At 37.8% G+C, this 19838-nt stretch overlaps 1 long non-coding RNA gene across 2 annotated transcripts; it reads right to left on the bottom strand.

The window, feature by feature from the left end:
* Positions 1–11035: 11035 nt before the first annotated feature.
* On the bottom strand, positions 11036–19436 carry LOC148780545 (uncharacterized). Of its 2 annotated transcripts, none has more exons than XR_016040528.1 (2): positions 19208–19436; positions 11036–11186 (listed from the first exon to the last, which is right to left on the bottom strand). It is a non-coding gene; the product is annotated as an uncharacterized LOC148780545 (long non-coding RNA). The 2 variants fall into 2 exon arrangements; XR_016040529.1 differs by lacking the exon at positions 19208–19436 and adding an exon at positions 14534–14613.
* Between the last annotated feature and the right edge of the window lie 402 nt (positions 19437–19838).

The following is a 19838-nucleotide window of genomic DNA, read 5'->3' as shown; positions in this document are numbered from 1 at the left end:
GACATTGGTAGTATACACACCTATGGGAGAATCTATAAAACACTGACACTATTTATAAACATTGTGAGGTTTTGCTTTAAGGGTGTGTGCTGTCTATAGATATAATATTGTTAGATATCCAAGACTTTGATGTTATTTTGGGTATGGAGTGGCTATCCACACACCATGCTACTGTAAATTATCGTGATAAGATTGTAACCCTTAAGCGCATAAACCAGTCTAAGCTAGAAGAATACCGGTGGTGAGAGAATATCCAGAGGTCTTTCTTGAAGAATTAACCTCTCTGCCCCTAGTCAGAGAAATAAAATTTGAAATAGATGTGGTCCATAACACTGCCCCCATCTCTAAAGCCACTTATAGGATGGCCTCAGTGGGACTAAAGGAATTAAAAGAACAATTGCAAGAATTACTGAAGAAGGTTCATTGGGCCTGGTGTGTCGCCCTGGGGTGCACCCATCCTATCTGTTAAAAGGAAAGATGGGTCTTTGAGGTTATGTATTGACTATCGGCAGCTGAACCAGGTCACTGTGAAGAATAAGTACCCCCTCACCGAGAATTGACGACCTTTTTGATCAACTCCAAGGGGCCCAAGTATTTTTCAAGAATTAAAGAAGAGGCTAACTAAGGCCCCAATATTAACCTTACTCGAAGGAAGGTTTTGTGGTCTACATCGACGCATATCATAAGAGACTTGGGTGTGCGTTATTGCAGCAAGGAAGGTCATAGCTTATGCCTCCAGACAATTAAAGCCGCACGAGCAAACCTACCCAACTCATGACTTAGAGCTCATGGCTGTGACTTTTTTGCCTTGAAAGTTTGGAGACATTACCTTTATGGGGCTAAGTTTAAGTTATTTACAGACAAAGAAGATGGATGGATCTACTGAACAATTATGATTGTACCATTAATTACCAACCGGGCAAGACCAATGTAGTAGCCTACGCTTTGAGTTGGAAACCCTTAATATCAGTAGTACATCTGATGGCCCAAGAAATGAAACTGATAAAACATGCAGTGGAGTGGTGCCCGACAGTACCCTCTAGTTCTGAATTAGGAATAACTGTGGGTATAAGAGTGTGACCTCAACTCTTTCAACAGATCAGGGTAGCCCAAAATACAGACCCCCAGCTTATGAAAATCCTAAAAAACTTGAAGCAGGAAAGAAATGATAATTTCTCTATCAGTAGTGATGATCTTTTAAGATTTAAAGAACGAGTATGCGTTCCCAATGATGACAATAGAAATAGAGTCATTTTGGAAGAGGCACACCACCCTTGTTACACTGTACACATAGGAAGCACAAAAATGTATCAGGATTTAAGTAAAACTTTCTGGAGAAATAACATGAAGAGGGATGTGACACAATTTGTTTCTAAATGTTTGACCTGTCAGCAAGTAAAGGCTGAGCACCAGAGACCTGTTGGACTGTTGCAGCCCTTGTCTGTGCCTGAATGCAAGTGGGAGCACACTTTGTGTCCGGTTTGCCAAGATCAGGCACTGGACATGACAGTGTTTGGGTTATTGTGCACAATTTAACTGAGGTTGCACATTTCTTATCGGTCTGCACTACCTATACCCTAGACAAACTAGCTCAACTGTATGTCAAGGAAGTTGTAAGGCTGCATAGAATACCTATTAATATTGTATCTGACAGGGACTCTAGATTTACTTCAAGATTTTGGAGTAGTCTGCAATCAGCTTTGGGGACAAGACTAACTTTTAGTACTGTTTTTCACCGCCAGATTGATGGACATTCAGAATGGACCATTCAGACCTTAGAAGATATGTTGAGGGCCTGTGTTACAAACTTTAAAGGGAACTGGGACGATCACATACCTTTGATAGAATTTGCATATATCAACAGTTTTCAAGCCAATATTCAAATGACACCTTTTGAGGCCTTGTATAAGAGAAAATGCAGATCGCCAGTATGTTGGGAAGAAGTTGGCGAAATAAACCTGTTAGGGCTAGAAATTGTTCAGGTAACATCAGAAAAGATCACCCTAATTCTTGCAAGGCTTAAAACAACTCAAAGTCCGCAGAAGAGTTATGCCGATAATCGCTGAAGGGACCTTGAATTGGAAGTAAGTGATCGGGTCTTTTTTTTTTTTTTTTTTGAAAGTGTCACCAATAAAAGGAATTATGAGGTTCTGCAAGAAAGGGGAGCTAAGTCCACGATTCATCGGACCCTTTACAATATTAGAAAGGATCGAAGTCGCAGCATATTGACTGGCCTTATCACTCAAGTTGGCTAATATTCATGATGTCTTCCATATTTCATTGTCGATAAAGTATCAGCCCGATCTGTCCCATGTCCTGAAGTATGAACCAATGCCGATCAGGGAAGACTTAACTTATGTTGAGCAGCCAAAAGAGATTCCCTTAGTCCGGGTTTTATGGCAGTATCATTCGAGGAAATAATCGACATGGAAACGAGAGGATGAAATTCGGGAAAAAAAAAATATCCCCAGTTATTTGATTAACTAAGGCACAATTTTGAGGACAAAATCCTACTTAAGGGGGGGATAAAGTAACGACCCAATTTTTTTTAGCCTGATGAAGTCGCTGTCGATAAGAGAGAGAAGAAAAAGAGTGCGCGCGGCGATAAGAGAGAGAAGAAAAAGATAGTGAGCGCGCGACGATAGTGAGGAGCACGCGACGATAGTGAGGAGCGCGCGACGATAGTGAAGAGCACGCGACGATGGTGAGGAGCGCATGGCGATAATGAAGAGCACGCGGCGATAGTGAAGAGCGCACGACGATGGTGAGGAGCACGTGGCAATAGTGAAGAGCGCGCGGCGAAGAAGAGGAGCGCACGACGATGGTGAGGAGTGCACGACGATGGTGAGAAGCGCGCGACGATGGTGAGGAGCGCGCGACGATAGTGAGGAGCACGTGGCGATAGTGAAGAGCGTGCGACGATAGTGAAGAGCACACGAAGATGGTGAGGAGCGCACAACGATAGTGAAGAGCGCGGGGCGATAGTAAGCGTGCAACGACAGAAAAGGGCACGGCAGTGTGCGCACGACAGTGAGAACGCAGCACCGCGAGTGAACAAGGGGCATCACTGTGAGGTAAGGAGTAGCGCCATGCAAGGAGAGGTCAGTGCCGTGCTTATACTACCATGAGTGTTGTGGTTAGACCACCAGGACTGTTGGGGTAGGGTGGTCCTTGAGGGACTACCTCTTTTCCCTCTTTTTCCCCATTTTATTTTCCTCTCCAAGTGTCACCCCTTGTTGCCACATCATCCCCTTTCATTTGCCACTTGGAGGTGGCTTGTTGCCACCTCTCTTTCCCTCCTCTCAAAAGTCATTTAACCCCCCAGCTCTCATCTCTCTCTCATAGAGCCTTTCCCTTAGGACTTTTATGAATCACTTTGTGGCTTGAGGAATTGGTTGGAGCTTGGAGAAGAAAACTGTGGAAGGAAAGATTGGAAGGCACTTTTGTTGTTCAGGTAAGTGGATTACTGCCTTGTAGTTCCCTAAATGTAAGCCTAAATGTAATTTAATCATGAACTAGCATGCAAATGGAGATGAATAATAGTACAAGTGATGGAGGTTCCTGCCGCTGTTAATTTCCAGCAATATAACTTGCTTTTGCATGATTACAATGAGCATAAAATTTACCTTATTCTTCATGAAAAATCTGTGATTTGGTGTTCTTAAGTATCTATTTGAAAATTGGAGGTTTATGTTAAGAATTTGCACATGTAAAGGCCATTTGGGTATTGTATTATGTGGTAATGTGACTGTGCTCTGAATGTTCAAGAAGTTTTCATGTTTTTTACAATCCACTTTTGACCTATCAAACAAGGTCCAATTGGCTTCAAACCCTATCATTGGAATGATTTATGAGTCTATTTCAATATTCATTTTCACATCTTGTTCTGATTCTTTATGTATGTAAAGCTATACTTTAAAACATACCAATAGGTCACTATGGACAGTTTTGGTAAAAACATGGAACTGATGTCTCTAATGTCATAAGTTTTGACCAATAAAATGAAATCTGTTTTCCTTCAAATCATTCCATTTGAAAGATTTAGGAGTATGCTTGAGATTACATGTTGAACACTTTTTGAAATTTCTTATCGATTGAGAGTTATAAAGTAATTTTCAAAGAGATGTCACTATCTTTACTATATAACAGATTTCTGATGGAATGTCTTTATTTTCTTAAACGTTTTAGGGGCTAAACAAGGTCCAATTGCTTTCAAACCTCCCCCATTTGAAAGATAGTTTTGTTTAGAGTAAAATTGGTTTCGAAACCATCTTTAAATTCCAAACGACTTAAAAGTTATGACCCTATTTTCGATCGGATGTCACTGCCTGGAATTGCAGGAAATGTGACCTCGACACTGAGATACTGTGACTCTGATAATGTGATCATATAATATTGATACTGTTATAACATGATACTTATACTGTTATTCTGTGACATTAACACTGTCATTCTGTAATACTGATGTTACTAAAAGGTGATACTGATATTGTTATTCTGTGACATTAACACTGTCATTTTGTAATACTGGTGCTGCTAAAGGCGATACTAATATTGTTATTCTGTGACATTAACACTGTCATTCTGTAATACTGATGCTGCTAAAAGGCAATACTGATATATTATTCTGTGATATTAACACTGTCATTCTTTAATACTGATGCTGATAAAAGGTGATACTGATATTATTATTATGTGACATTAACACTATCATTCTGTAATACTAATGCTGCTAAAAGGCGATACTGATACTATTATTCGGTGACATTAACACGGTCATTATGTAATACTGGTGTTGCTAAAAGGCGATACTGATAATGTTATTCTTGACATTAACACTATCATTCTGTAATACTGATGCTGTTAAAAAGCGATACTGATATTGTTATTCTGTGACATTAATACTGTCATTCTGTAATATTGATATTGTTATTCTGTGATATTGATACTATCATTCTATGATATTGACACTATCAGTATGTGATACTGATACTGTCATATTGCGATATCGTAAATATGACATTGGGATTCTGTTATATGAATATTGATATATGTATCATGAACGCTATGCAATGGGTCCACCATTGGTATTGAACTTTCTGATTCTACTATATAAATACTGATATCTGACGGCTACACAATGGGTCCTCCATTGGTAGTGGATACTATGATTTTGTTATATTGGTATTGTTATGTCATGACCGCTACACAATGGGTCCTCCATTGGTAGTGAATATTCTGACTCCGTTATATAAAAACTAATATTATGTGATATGACCACTACGGAATGGGTCCCCCATTGGTAGTTGGGTATATCGTACCTCAATTCCTATGATAGGAGTGGAGTAGATATGTAACTGTAAATAACTGGTAGGTTCGCGCCCCCCAATTGTCATAGGCACTATGCATTGGGTTCTCCAATGTAGTGTACCGCCCTCTCGCTTGAGGGCATAAGGAGAGGATCGTGTCTTGCAAGGCCGCAGCCTATTGAAAATTCCAAAGCGCACTGGGATTGTGTGCGTGAGTGAGGACATTACGAAGTAGGGACCCCACTTGTCATTGTTCTCCTTCCTGAATGAGGGTAGAAATCCCAAGTTCAGGAATGGTTTGGCCTGATCGATGTGGCTTCTACTTCGGGAGTATCTTAATCTGTTTTGTTTGTCTGAATTCTGTATTCTGTATGAACATCTGACTATAACTGTGATATGCATAAAGGTAATGTCATCTTGAGAACAACTAATGCTTCGATAACTGAATCTTACCCTCTTTACACAACAATTATATGTACTCTGATGTATGACCATACTCTGTGTGACAAATGTGATTTCTGATGGACTATGGGTATGTTATTATGTATTTACTGATAGTCGAAAATGCTAGGGTAGTGATTTACTTACTTGGCTTATTGCTCACTCCGCTTATTTCATATGTGTAGAGTGTTTGTAGCTGACCACGTGTGGTGAGCCACAGACCAGTGATAGCAGGTGTTCGGAGTTCAAACCACTTCAGAGCTTTTTTTGGCTTTGTAGGTGTCTGGTGGCGTTGCCACATGTTGTTCTGTTTGATGTAATATTTTGAGATGAATGTTAGGCTTGTAAGCCTTAAACTTTATTGTAAAGACCTTTGAGGATAAATGAAGTTAATGGTTTTAATTTATTCAGTTTTTCATGCTTATTGGATGAGTTTTTATTTATTTCTCGCGGTTTGCTTTGATTTCATCGTCTTAACACGTGTTGATGCCACTCCCACGTGAGTGACGCACGCGACCTCCTATCACGATCTCGTACCCTGTTGCCCTTCGGTTTGGGACGGTAGGGGTCAGGGGGCAGGGTCGTGACAAAGGAATATACTAAATTCTTGAGGGCCAAGTGAGATGTATTTGCTTGGCATTATGAAGAAATGCCAGGTCTTGATCCCCAGGTGGCTGTCAACAAACTAGGGATGATCCATCCTCCAAGCTCGTCAAGCAAAATCGCAGAGGTTCAAAGAAGATTTAGAAATCTAGATCGAAGCAGAAGTCAACAAGCTTAAAGCGACACGTTTTATTTTAGAAGTCAAATACCCAAAATGGTTGGCTAATGTCGTGCCAGTCAAGAAGAAAAATGGACAAGTTAGGATCTGTATTGACTTTCGTGATTTGAATTCAACTTGTCCCAAAGATGATTTCCCACTCCCCTTCACAGAGTTGTTGATTGAATCGACCGCTAACCACCAAGCATTCTCTTTCATGGATGGCTATTATGGATAAAACCAAATGAGGATGGCCCCAGAAGACGAAGAGTCCATTGCTTTCCTAACTCCAAAGGGAGTCTTTTGTTACACGGTGATACCGTTCGATCTCAAAAGTGCCAGAGCCACCTATCAAAGGGCTATGGCCACTGTCTTCGAAGGCATGCTCCATGAGGAGGTGGAATGCTACATGGATGACCTTGTGGTCAAGTCCGACCGAAGAAGCAATCACATAAAAACTTTAGGAAAAGTCTTTGAGAGACTTTGCCTCCATCAGCTCAAAATGAACCCCTTGAAGAGTTCCTTTAGCGTACGATCTGGAAAATTCTTGGGATTCATTGTCAGGTATCGCTGCTTGGAAATAGAACCTATTAAGATTAAAGCCATTCAAGAAATGCCATCGCCAAGAAATCTGTGAGAGCTCAGATCTCTTCAAGGTCAGCTGGCTTACATACGGAGATTCATCTCTAACCTGTTGAGACAATGCCCCCTTCTCCCATCTCTTGAAGAACGATACACCCTTCGAATGGGATGAGGCGTGTCAAACGGCCTTTGACGATATTAAAAGTTATCTGCTGAATCTTTCTACACCAATTTTGGGGTGATCCCTCATTCTATATGTGACTGCGTTGGATGAGTCACTCGAAGCGCTGTTAAGCCTAAAACAATGACGAGGGGAAAGACGGCTCTATATTACTTGAGTCGAATAATTCAAGGGGCTGATGGAAATTACTCGCCAATAGAAAAGATGTGCCTAGCCCTCATCTTCGGGGTACAAAAGCTTGGACACTACCAGCTCGCTCACCCGGTTGAGCTCATTTCTCGAGCTGACCCTATAAAATACCTCATATCGCACCCTTGCCTATCAAGCCGACTCGCAAAATGGCTACTACTTCTCTTGGAGTTCGACATCACGTATGTGCCATAAAAAGCTGTCAAGGGCAAGCCCTCAGAGACTTTCTGGCTGCTCATCCTCTACCAGCTGGTACCCCCTTGATCGATGATTTATTAGATGAAGAGGTCTTCCATGCCGAAGTCTAGTGCGGATGGAAGATGCATTTTGCCGGGGCATTCGAATTCGAGAAAGGAGGTGCAGGAATGGTGTTCTCTACCCCTCGCGATGACCTTTTCCTCTGTCCTTCTCTCTCCCGGGGATAGAGTTGCATAATGAAGCTGAATATCAAGCACTCATTATAGGCTTGGAGATTGCCTCCCATATGGACCTGAAGTATCTGAACGTCTACAAGGACTCATAATTGGTGATTAAACAACTCAAAGGGATATATGACGTAAGGAAAGAAAATCTCAAACCTTGCTTGAATACTGCCAAGTCATTGATGACCAAATTCGAAGAGGTTACTCTTGAGCACGTACCGCGAAGGCTTAATGCACAAGCTGACGTGCTTGCCAAATTAGTGGCAACTATCCAAATGAGGCCGCATTATAGGCTTGCCGCCAAATATCAAGCACTCATTATAGGCTTGCCTCCCATATGGACTTGAAGTATCTGAACATCTACGGGGACTCAGAATTGGTGATTAGACAACTCAAAGGGATATATGACGTAAGGAAAGAAAATCTCAAACCTTACTTCAATACTGCAAAGTCATTGATGGCTGAATTCGAAGAGGTTACTCTTGAGTACGTACCGTGAAGGCTTAATGCACAAGCTGACGTGCTCTCCAAATTAGCGGAAACTATCCAAATGTCACTAAAAGCGGCCACACTAGTATGGGTAGTGGAATGGAGATGCACCGAGTTCGTTGAGGAACACGACAAAAAAGACTAGGGGCTATTATTAGAACAATGCCCTCCTTACTCATTTGAGGCAGGCGCCGTTGATGAGGGGGGCACACGAACCTCATGCCGCTCCCCAAAATCCTCCATGATTAAAGAGGAAAAAGAAAAAGAAGAAGAGTCAGGATCACTGGAACGCACATGTGCAGAAGTAGAGCCAATAACTGACTGGTGCGCCCCCATCAAAGATTATGTGCAGCATAATCGACTTCTTGAAGATCCTATTAAGCGAAATAGGATCTGAAGGTCAGCAACACGATATGTGTCTCCTACAACGATATGCTACTTTGATGCATCGATCAGGAAGAAGCAAACTGCGTGCTCAAAGAAGTCCATGCTGGAGTCTGTGGACCTCTTCACCCAACAGTGGCATTTTGGCCCTTTGCTAAGTGGGGTATGGACATCATAGGTCCCATTGATCCACCTTCTTCCTCAAAGCACATATTCATACTTGCTGCTACATATTACTTCTTTAAATGGGCTGAGGCGGTTCCTTTAAAAAAGGTCTCTGGGCTCGCAGTGGCCAATTCATACGTCACCATATCATAAACAAATTCTGTGTGCCTGACCGAATCATTTCTGATAACGGCCCCCAATTTCAAAGTAATCAAATCGATAGACCGGTTGATCAGTTCGGTTTACATGGAAATACTCGACCATGTACCTCCCAAAAGCTAATGGTCTGGCCGAAGCTTTCAACAAAAAACTTTGCGACGCCCTAAGAAAATCTGTCTCTGGCACTAAAAGAGATTGGCACGAAAAGCTCTTCGAAATTCTATGAGCTAACCGCATTACAGCCCGAGGCCCAACTCAGTCGACCCCCTACACTTTGGTATATGGGGGTGAAGTCATGTTACCCTTAGAAATTCAATTGCCTTCCCTCATAATAGCCCTTCACTACGGAATGACAGTTGAAAAACGGGCTACCCTTCGCTATCAAGAACTAGATACACTTGATGAAAAGAGATTGCAAGCACAACAAGGCCTCCTGATTCATAAGAATCGTATGTAGCGAGCCTTCAACAAATCGGTCAAAATAAGATCATTCGTAAAAGGAGAACTGACCTTAGCAGTAAAGAGACCTACTGTTCGTCATGGTTGAACTAAGGGAAAATTTGAACCAAAAGGGGAAGGCCCATTTGTGGTAAAGAAGCCCTTTCCCAATGGGGCTTATATGCTTGTTGATTCTGAAAGGGAAGAGGCTATGCCCCTAATCAATGGGAGATACTTGAAAAAGTATTATCCCAAAGCTAAGGTCCAAGCTACACGACTACTAAACTGTTGGTGCATGTCCTAGCTGTACGACACTAAACTACGCTACATATGATCGCGAAGACATGAACTAAAACACACCTCTCATCGACCCAACTTTTTATACCGAGGAAGGATTGCATATCGTGTAAGGCAATGAAGTGACATGTGGACTAGTCACGTAGAAGCGCAAACGTCACGCGAGAAAAACGTTGCATGATGCAGGTGCATGAAAGCACAAACGACATGTGAAGCGAAGCTTCACACGAGTGAAAGGTCACACGTTTCCATCACATAAAAGCACAAGCGACATGCAAGCAAAACGCCACGCGGTCCCGTTGCAGCTGAGTACCAACACTGCATGGACCTGTCACTCGACACAAAAAGACCACGTGGTTCTGTTGTTTCGTGGCCACGTCTCTGTTCGCCCAAATAGTGTGCACATTTCCAGCGAAAACACCACTCATCTCAGGTACTCAATACTCCCTCTCGACCCACACAAACTTCAGGCCTACCCTAGGGTTTCAACACACACTCGTGCACCACTACACTGGATAGATAGGCGACCTATCTTCCTTGTGTTATCCGCACACACAGGACCCTTGCAGGTCAAGTGCAAAAAAAAAAAGAAAGAGGGTCCTAGTGAAAGCCAGAAATGGCACACACCTAAGGGCTCAAATGAAAACCCGAAAGGGCATTCAAACCATTCATGCTAGACACTCGGCATGCCCCCCCTTGAGGCAAAACAAGCCTCTTAGTCCATTTCTTATCCCCGCCATCAAAGAGGGATAAGAATTTAGCACATAAGGAAAGAAAGGCGAAGAAAACCATGAGAGGAGAAGAAACTCAAGCCACAGAGAAAGAGGATTCAAACTAAAAAAGAAGATCTAATTCTTGAACAAAAAGAATTACAAAGCTGTGGTCACAATAATTTGTAGCTACAAAAAGATAGATCCGTGCTGAAATGAGTCCCCATCCGGAGTTATAGCCCTCCAAATGTGCGATCGCGCTCTAAAAATAAATCCTTGCTTCTTTTCACCCTCGCGTGAAGGCAAAGAACCAGGAGGCAATTAAAGAAGCAGCAACAAGCAAAAATCTAAGCAGAAAATCTCCTGCTCGACATGAGAGAGTTTTCACCTGATCCTTATAGAGATGCTCATTCATGATGTCCCAAAATGACCAGTTGAGGATTACACTCCTCAAATCAATTATCTCATTCTTCTTACTCTTCTTCTTCTTCTCTTTCTCAAATTCTATCACCTCGGTCTTCTCACTATTCTTCTTCTTCTCCACTTTATCCTTGTTATCAAATTGAATCACATCCTTCTTCTTACTCTTCTTTTCCACTTCAACATTATTCATATTGCCAATCTGAAACACCACATCTGTCATCTTAACCTCATAAGACCCTGGCAAGTAGAAAATTGGTAACAATATATGAAATTGTAAAAATAAAAATATCAAAGAAACTCAGAAAAAACTATTTAAATAACAAATAAACTGTTGCTATCTACCTTTAAAAAAAAAAAAGACAAAATGATGCTGAAAATAATAGAGGTCAAGTTACCCCTCACTCAAAATTCAATGTAAAGGAAAACTTGGTATGGTTAGGACCTCCTTGTTTTTCTTTTTTCTTTTTGCCTTTTTTTTTGGCAATCACAAGTTCACAGCCAATCTTTTCTTTTAACATGAAAAAAGCTAAAGAACGCTGATTAATCATTCTATCCTATGCACACAATAGCTTCTAAGCTGTGAAAATTATAAAGAATAAAGAACTAGAATGTGCAAAGCAGTGAAAAAAAGATAAGAATCAATATAATAGTGCCTTTAAGGTACCTGCATGGAGAGAGAGAGATTTGTACAGAGCAATGTGGGGTTCGAAGTAGGACTAATTGGTCTATAGAAAGAAGGGAAACAAGACATGGGATAAAGAGTTGCAGGCAGCTGAATCAACCACATTAGAGAGAGACAATAAGTGCTCTTAACACTTATGCTCAGGCCAAATTAGTAATAGAAACAAAATTCAAAATAGTAAAATACACATTAAAAGATAGAAAAGAGATGTTGGTCCTACCTTTTGGGATGAGATATTGCATGTAACAAAATTAGAAAATGTATATTACCATTATATATACAATGAAAGAACCACCACAAGAGATAAAAGTGCAAACTGTTGACACTGGAAAATCACTTCTAGAAAAAGTAGTTGTAGAGAGAGAAAAGAGGGACGTATTCATTCAAACTAGCTAGAGAGAGAGTTTCACAATCGCGCTCAATTAGTTTCTACTTTTTGCAGGGAGAGAATAATAAATGCCATAAGCGGTTTTAAAAATGGGAAAGTCGGTGATCCAGACCGGAACTGGGCGGTTTAGTTCATGAACCAGTTGATTGGGAACCGGCCAGTTCTACCACCTACTTGAATTTTGTAATATTTTTATTTTTTATTATCTAATTTTTTAAATTTGTATTGATTGGTCACTTGGCCTGACCTGGGACCCAACGGGTAGACCTAACCTAAGCCGGGGTATGGATCCAGAAATTAAATCTGACGGGTCGGGTTTGGGTCCAAGATACCCAAGTCTAAGTATGGGTCAAAAAATTGAACGTGGCGGGTCGGGGTCGGGTTCGGGTTCGGATCCGGGTTCAAATCTTAGACCTGAACACTATTGGGGTTCGGGCTAGGACCATGTAGGCCCGACCTAGACCTAACCTTAATGGTGCCGATATTTTAAGAATATTTAATCTATGATATTTAAATAATATTTAAGTAAGGAAAATGTTTATATAAAGTAGCAATTTTTTTCTTTGACAAGACATATACGGTTGCAACCTTAAAAGGTAGAAAAGATGCACATAAAAAATCTATCGAAAAAGGTTATTTTAATGTTAAAAAACCTTTTAATTGAGCATTTAGACATCCAAATGTATGAATATGAAAAAAAAAAAAAAATTTGAGTCCCAAAAATAATGCATCTTGCAACACATAATCTAGACCGTCCATTTTTAATATTTTTATCACCGTCTATTTTTAATATTTTCATATGTTCATAGATTGATTTTAACCATTTTTAAGATTTAAAATTATAAAAAAAAAAGATTTTCAGATCAAGAAAAAGTTTATATAAGGATGCTACTTTATATTGTAGAACTACGGATGCCCCTTAAAAATCCATAGGAAAAGGTAATTTTAATGTTGAAAAACCCTTTGATTGATCATCTCGACATCGAGATGTATGACTATGAAAAATAAAAAGATTTTAAGTCTCAAAAATAGTGTATTTTACAACATATTATCTACACCATCCATTTTCAAGATTTTCATATGTTTATAAATCTACTTGATTTTAACCATTTTTTAAATTTAAAATTTTATAATTAGATATAAAAATAGATTTTGAGATAATCTTAAAAACATTTTACATCAAAATTATATACCATGATAATATTTGAAGGTTCACCTTACCTCTACACCTACAGATGTATCTATATGCAAATTGATGCCTTCAGATAATCCTCAGAATTTTTACACCTAAATTACATGTTATAATAAAATTTGGAGGTGCGCCGTAAGTGGATTGATGCCGCAGCCTTATAAAAACAATCCGGCTTGCGCTTCCCCACAGTCTAACTAACTTGCACGTGCTGGAGAGCATCTAGCTAACTCGCAGATGTGAGAGAGCACCTTGACCTGGAAAGTTTCAGTCTTCTGTTCAAAATTTATCGGAGAAATTTCAGTCTTCTGCCTAGCCCATTTTGGTCGTGGGTCTCGTGACCCAATCTTTTTGACAAAATGATTCCTACTCCTTTTGTAGTATACTATTTATCTACTCTCTTGGGGAAAACTTCCGCTAGAAATATCCATTAGATTCCAAATTTTAGGATTTGGTCTCTATAACCCAACAACCAATCTCAAACAAAAATAATAATAATAATAATATCTCTCACTTTCTATGTACATAAAAAAAAAAAAAATGGAAAAGTTTATATATAGCCGAGGTTCTAAACAATCAACTTAGAGCCTGCCTCAAAAATTTGTTGTTTTGATGCCTAAAATTGATCATCTCAACATCAAACAATCAACTTAGAGCCTGCCGCAAAAATTTGTTGTTTTGATTCCCAAATATCCATAATTGATCATCTCAACATCAAGATGTATTGATATGAGAAAAAATGGATTTTAAGTTTTGGAAATAGTGTATTTTGTAACGTATTTTTGGACCGTCAATTTTCAGATCTGTGGAGCTTTAAACTTTATAAATAAAGATGAAAATATATTTTAAAACTATCACAAAAATTTCTAGCATTGAAACCACATTTTAGGTTCTAATTTGATTGTTTAGAGCCTAGGCTCTATACAAACCAGAGCCTAAAAAAAAGGCTTCATGAAATTGCACTGAACCGTCCCATCTTTCGAGGGATTGGCCTTGATGTTTAACAATAATAGAGTTATAATTAGATGGATCACAAAATTTCAAAAAAGGAAAAGAAAAGGAATCTCCTATGTTAGGGTTTTGCCTAAGGGACTAAATATATAGTATGTTATAATTAGATGGATCACAAAATTTCAAAAAAGGAAAAGAAAAAGAATCTCCTATGTTAGGGTTTTGCCTAAGGGACTAAATATATAGTATGCTCACGAGTGAGCAAAGTATACACATATTTCTTCCCCTTTGATGGTGCAATCCACAAAAATGCCGTAAAATTAATTAAAAATAGAAAGAAAATATATGAGGTAAAAATATATATAAAGTGTTACCTAAAAGTGTTGATGTTCTTTTCTGCATGGCTTGTTGACACCTCTAGACACCCAAAATCAAAATTAGACTAAGATTAATGAGCTCATGGCCTCCATTGTAAACCCTACAAGCATGAGAACAGTTTTGTAAAGACAATCACGAGAATACAATATATAATATATTTTGTATTTTAATTTTAAATTTTTATAAAGTATGAATCAACGCAATTTTTAAGCGTTTATAGATCTAAACAAGGCCCATCTTATATAATTAGCAAAAGAAATATTTTTTAAAAATAAATTAACTAAAATACCTCTAAATAATCTAACGCTATTTGAAAAGATTTTATGATAAAGCATGATGTATATATATTTAAAAAAATTCTTTACCCCTACACCGGCAAGATCACTAACAATGTCCAATTATAATCAAACCACTATTGAAATAAATAAAATCAGTTCTCAATTCCTATCTTTTCAAATACAATTCTTTATTCAAGAAACAAAACTAGAATTTATTGCTTTATGGGAAGTGAAATAAATATTTTAAAAAATAAAATTACCGGAGGTTACCACAACCGGGCTTAATACACCCACATTGAGTCTTCTCCTTCCGATGGGGCTCGAGATCTATGATCGGTATGTTGATTTCCTTACTATGACAAAAATCCACCTAATGACTTAATCTTCCTCAAGCCTCTTAGCTTGCCACCCACAAAGAATAAACTTAAGGGCTTAATCTTCATCAAACCTCTTAGCTTGCCACCTATAAAGAATAAAAGTGGTACGTGCCACCAAAATATAGTGCAACTTAGAGAGAGATAAAATTAATAGTGCAACTTAGAGAAAGATAAAATTAGGGCATGCCTCCCTTTTGGAAGAGAGGGGGATTTTGGGTAGAGAGAGAGAATCGTTAAAGAGATAAAAAGATAATACGTATTTATGAGGGAACACTTCTTTTTATAGATTTTCTATGCCATAGATTTTGCCTCAATTCGTAGGTCAAATCTCAACCGTCGATCTAAAGAGACTTGTGGGGTAAGAGATTTGAGTCGTCAATCTCTTTAATCTACCATCAAGATTCAAAGAGATGAGCTAGTGCCCTTATCCTCCCTTTCCTAAATCTATTTTTATCAAATAAGGAAAGTTTATATTTTAATATATCAAATCCTTATTTATTTGATAAATCAATCTTGATTCTCAAATATTCGACCTTATCACATGAGTTATATAAGCTAACCAAGAGGATAAACATTCTTCCCAAAATGTTATGTGGATGAGTGGAGGCGTGCCACCCTTTTGGTGGCCATGTGTAGCTCCACCTAATCCACATCCTTTTAAATTTTGGGCCCCATATTTTATGACGTCCCAAATATTTTATTTCATATTTAATTTAATTTAATTTTTTTAAAATCTTATATTTTATTTAAAACATTGAAAATTTAATTTCTCTTAATTTATAAATTCAAATGACAAAAATACAATATCATAAGATTCACAAAAATTCAAATAAACATTCTAACAATCACATAACATGATTAAAACTAATTGATCTTGAGGAGAATCAGAGCTGTTAGATCTAGGAAATAATCAATATATGGGCACACTCCATCTTCGACTGTGAATCACGATCCACCTAGCTTTCTCAAACTGACTCAGCAGTTTCCATGACCCACAATCCACTGCAGGGGTTCATGATTGGACTACCAAAGTCTGCCAATAGACTAGGGGACGTAATCTCAGTTTATGGATTTCAAGTTCTCCCTTAGAGACAAAAATCATAGTCCTCCAGACCATGATGCAACCATGACTCTATGGTGTATAGGGACAATCTCTCGCACATGTATACGCTTTGCCCTCATTGGTGAATCTCAAAATGGTTATCTATGTACACGTCGTGTGATGATATAACGATGAGGTTTTAGCCATGTCTCTAGAGGCTATTCATCACATGCAAGGACCACACAGTCTCTTGGCTCTCATTTGGGCATACTCCGACCTCATCGAGGGATAACCCACTAAACCCTTCTCGGTAGATCCCTATGCCCAGATATCTTGGGTTTTTCTAAACCTCGGCTGGCCTAGCTCGTCAAGCCTAGTCCGCGTATCAGCAAATAACATTGCCTAATATGGTCCACAAAAGGACCACACTCCCACTGAGTTTATGTTCCAGTATATAAAATGCTTATACAAGCTCTCATAAGGCCTTTAAATGCTACATAAACCCAACAACATTTTGGTTAAGTTATGCTATCCAAACTACTTTTTTTGCTATTTTTATAAGATAAGCATTTCTAGTAATATATATTCCTAAAATTTCAAGTTGATTTGGTTTTTAGAAAAAATTCAAATTAAAAAATTGAATACATTATTCATCATGTGATTAAGACTAATCTAAATTACCATTCATTTTAAGTGACAATCTATTGGTAAATTTTTCTGTGCGTGTGATATTTAAAACAATAGAGCTAGCTGCCCCTCTCATGGCAATCCAACCCTTGAGGATTACGTTAAACACTTTCAAATGTATATAATAAAGGAAAAGTTATAAAATACGCCCATTAATTATTTAATATTTTGCATATTTTTCATCTATTTCAACTCTTAATCATGTTTATTTTGACAAAAGAATGAGTGAAATGTGCAATTTTTATTAATTTTCCTATAATAAGATATATTTTTTTTATTCACATGTATTGTACAATTCAATTGACTCATGAAAATCATAAATTTATCTACCTTATTTTAAAGTAACTAAATTATACTATATGTACAAGTTTTCACTAGAAAATAAAATCCATAAGAACTAGTCTTATCATATCGGATGTTTTGGATGAAGTATCACACCAACATTCATGTCAGTGTCCATTAACATTAGGGAAATGTTTCTATACTTCCCCTACAATATAGAAGTTCTATCTTCCCCCTACCATCAAGTGGTTCAATTTTGATCAAGAGAGCCACTCACCGTTTGATCTTAGATCCGACGTCTCAAAGTATTTTATTTTTATACAAATTGTATGAATATAAAATTTGGTACTTGTCATCTTCTCATTGGGGCGCACCTATAAAAAATATTAAAATTTTTTTTTCGATAAAATATAATGACCAAAATACCTCTTGAAATTTTTAGAGATATTTTGATCATTTTATTTTATTGAAAATATTGGTTTTATATTTTTTTCTAGTGCGAGTTTAACATAGGAATGGAAGTCCAAAATTTGGTGTCAAAATAGTTTATAAAAAAAATATTAAAAATAAAATAGTGTAAAGACGTGACATTTTGATTGGAGCAATCTTAGCCCTCCATTCAAAATGGACGGTTGGATAAGGGGGAGGATAGAACTTCTATGCTGTAGAAGAAGCATACAAAGCTTACCCTTAACATTAATGCTATGTTAAAATAAAGAAAGAGACAAAATACTTAATTGTAGCGAACAATATGTGTAAGTTATGACTGAATCTCTCTTTTCCTCTTAATAATGATGTTCTAAGTTTAAATAAATTGAAGATTTTTCATTGGGTTAGTCTTCCTCAATTTTACCTACTATTTTGATGATATGGTTGGGTGGATCACAACACGAGGGATCCGACTTGTAAATATACTCATTGGATAAATAATATATTTATTTATTTTTATGCTTTTTATCATTGTGATAAAGATTGGAAAGTATTTTAGCCATAAATACTTTTTTTCACATTTTTTTATCTTTTTTGGATTATTTCAAAAATATCTCTAGTCCCATGTTGATTTTTTAAATTATATTTTTTAGGAAAATTATCGCTAATGTACCTTAATTTTAACAAAATTGAAAAAAACCCAAACTTCTCAAAACCTCGCCCACACCCTTTTTCTTAAATTTTACGATTTTTTAAACGAAAATACCTTTTACGGTAGTCTTTTTACCGTAATGAGCATTACGTACTCTTAATACCGTACTAAGCATTTTGGTACTCTTAGTATCGTAATGCTCTTAAACTTCTTTACCGTCATAAAAAGACCGTAATGGTCAAAAGTTCGTTGAAATTCTAGTGGACTTTGGACCATTTTTATGATCGTAATGCTCTTAAACTTCTTTACGGTCATAAAAATAATGTAATGGTCCAAAGTCCACTGGAATTCCAGTGGGCTTTGGACCATTACGGTCTTTTTATGACCGTAATGATCTTAAGGAGCATTACGGTACTAAGAATACCGTAATAAGTATTATGGGACTCAAAGTACTGTAATTCTATCATGCCATTATGGTATAAAGACTACCGTAAAAGGCATTTTCATCCAAAAAATCACGAAAATTAGGAAAAAAAGTGTGAGCAAGGTTTTGGTAAGTTTAGGGTTTTTTTTCCAACTTTGTTAAATAATTTCACTATTTTTACTGCTTTTTTAACATCATTTCGAAGTGTTTTGGTTAATCTTACTTGAAAAATATATATATTTTTATATAAATTTTTAAACCTTTTACTTTATGCTACATAATCTCTCTCTCTCTTGCATACACACATTAGTAACATAGTTTTTTAAATATTTGTTTTTTTTCACCTTACAAATTAGGAGCAGATAACAAACATTAACATGTTAAGGCCCCTAGGCACAATCTAGAGAGAGAGTGAGAGAGAACAACTTCATACATTTTGAGAAGCTGAACTCTGGCCAAGCGTTTCAGTAAAAATTCAGAGAGAGAGAGAGTTTTTTACTTTTCAAGAAGCTGATCGCGATTACCGAAGCCTCAAATATGATATTTATGGAGGTCACTCAATATGACATCTGAGAGGAGTTTGGAGGGGCAGTACTCTCCCTCATACCATTGCAGGCAGAGCAATCTGTCCTCCATATAGACAACCTCCACCTTCCCCCTTATACCATTACAATCAAACAGAGAGAGAGAGAGAGAGAGAGAGAGAGAGAGAGAGAGAGAGAGAGAGAGAGAGAGAGAGAGAGAGAGAGAGAGAGAGAGAGAGAGAGAGAGAGAGAGAGAGAGAGAGAGAGAGAGAGAGAGAGAGAGAGAGAGAGAGAGAGAGAGAGAGAGAGAATTTTTGTTTTTTTTTGTATGGATGATAATCTCCCATGTTCTGCATCAGATCTTCAAACTGGACTGCCCTTTGTCGTCGAAATCGGAGCTTCATATATAAATTCATCAACAGTTGCTTAGCAATGAAGAATTTATGTAATGGACAAATAAAGTGGCATTAAAGGAGAGAAGATGATTACTTTCTTTTTCCTAGAACCAAACCTTAACAAGCTTTTGTGGATGTTAAGATTCCACTGTCATGAAGCCTTCAGGATGGTTCCTTTTATTTGCTTTTTTGAGCGGAAAAAGTTTATGTA

The sequence above is a fragment of the Amborella trichopoda genome, chromosome 9, assembly GCF_054954075.1.
Source record: "Amborella trichopoda isolate Santa Cruz 75 chromosome 9, AtrichopodaSantaCruz75HAP2 v2.0, whole genome shotgun sequence".
NCBI lineage: Eukaryota > Viridiplantae > Streptophyta > Magnoliopsida > Amborellales > Amborellaceae > Amborella > Amborella trichopoda.
The sequence above is the reverse complement of the archived record's forward strand: the minus strand, read 5'-3'. Positions and strand labels throughout refer to the sequence as shown.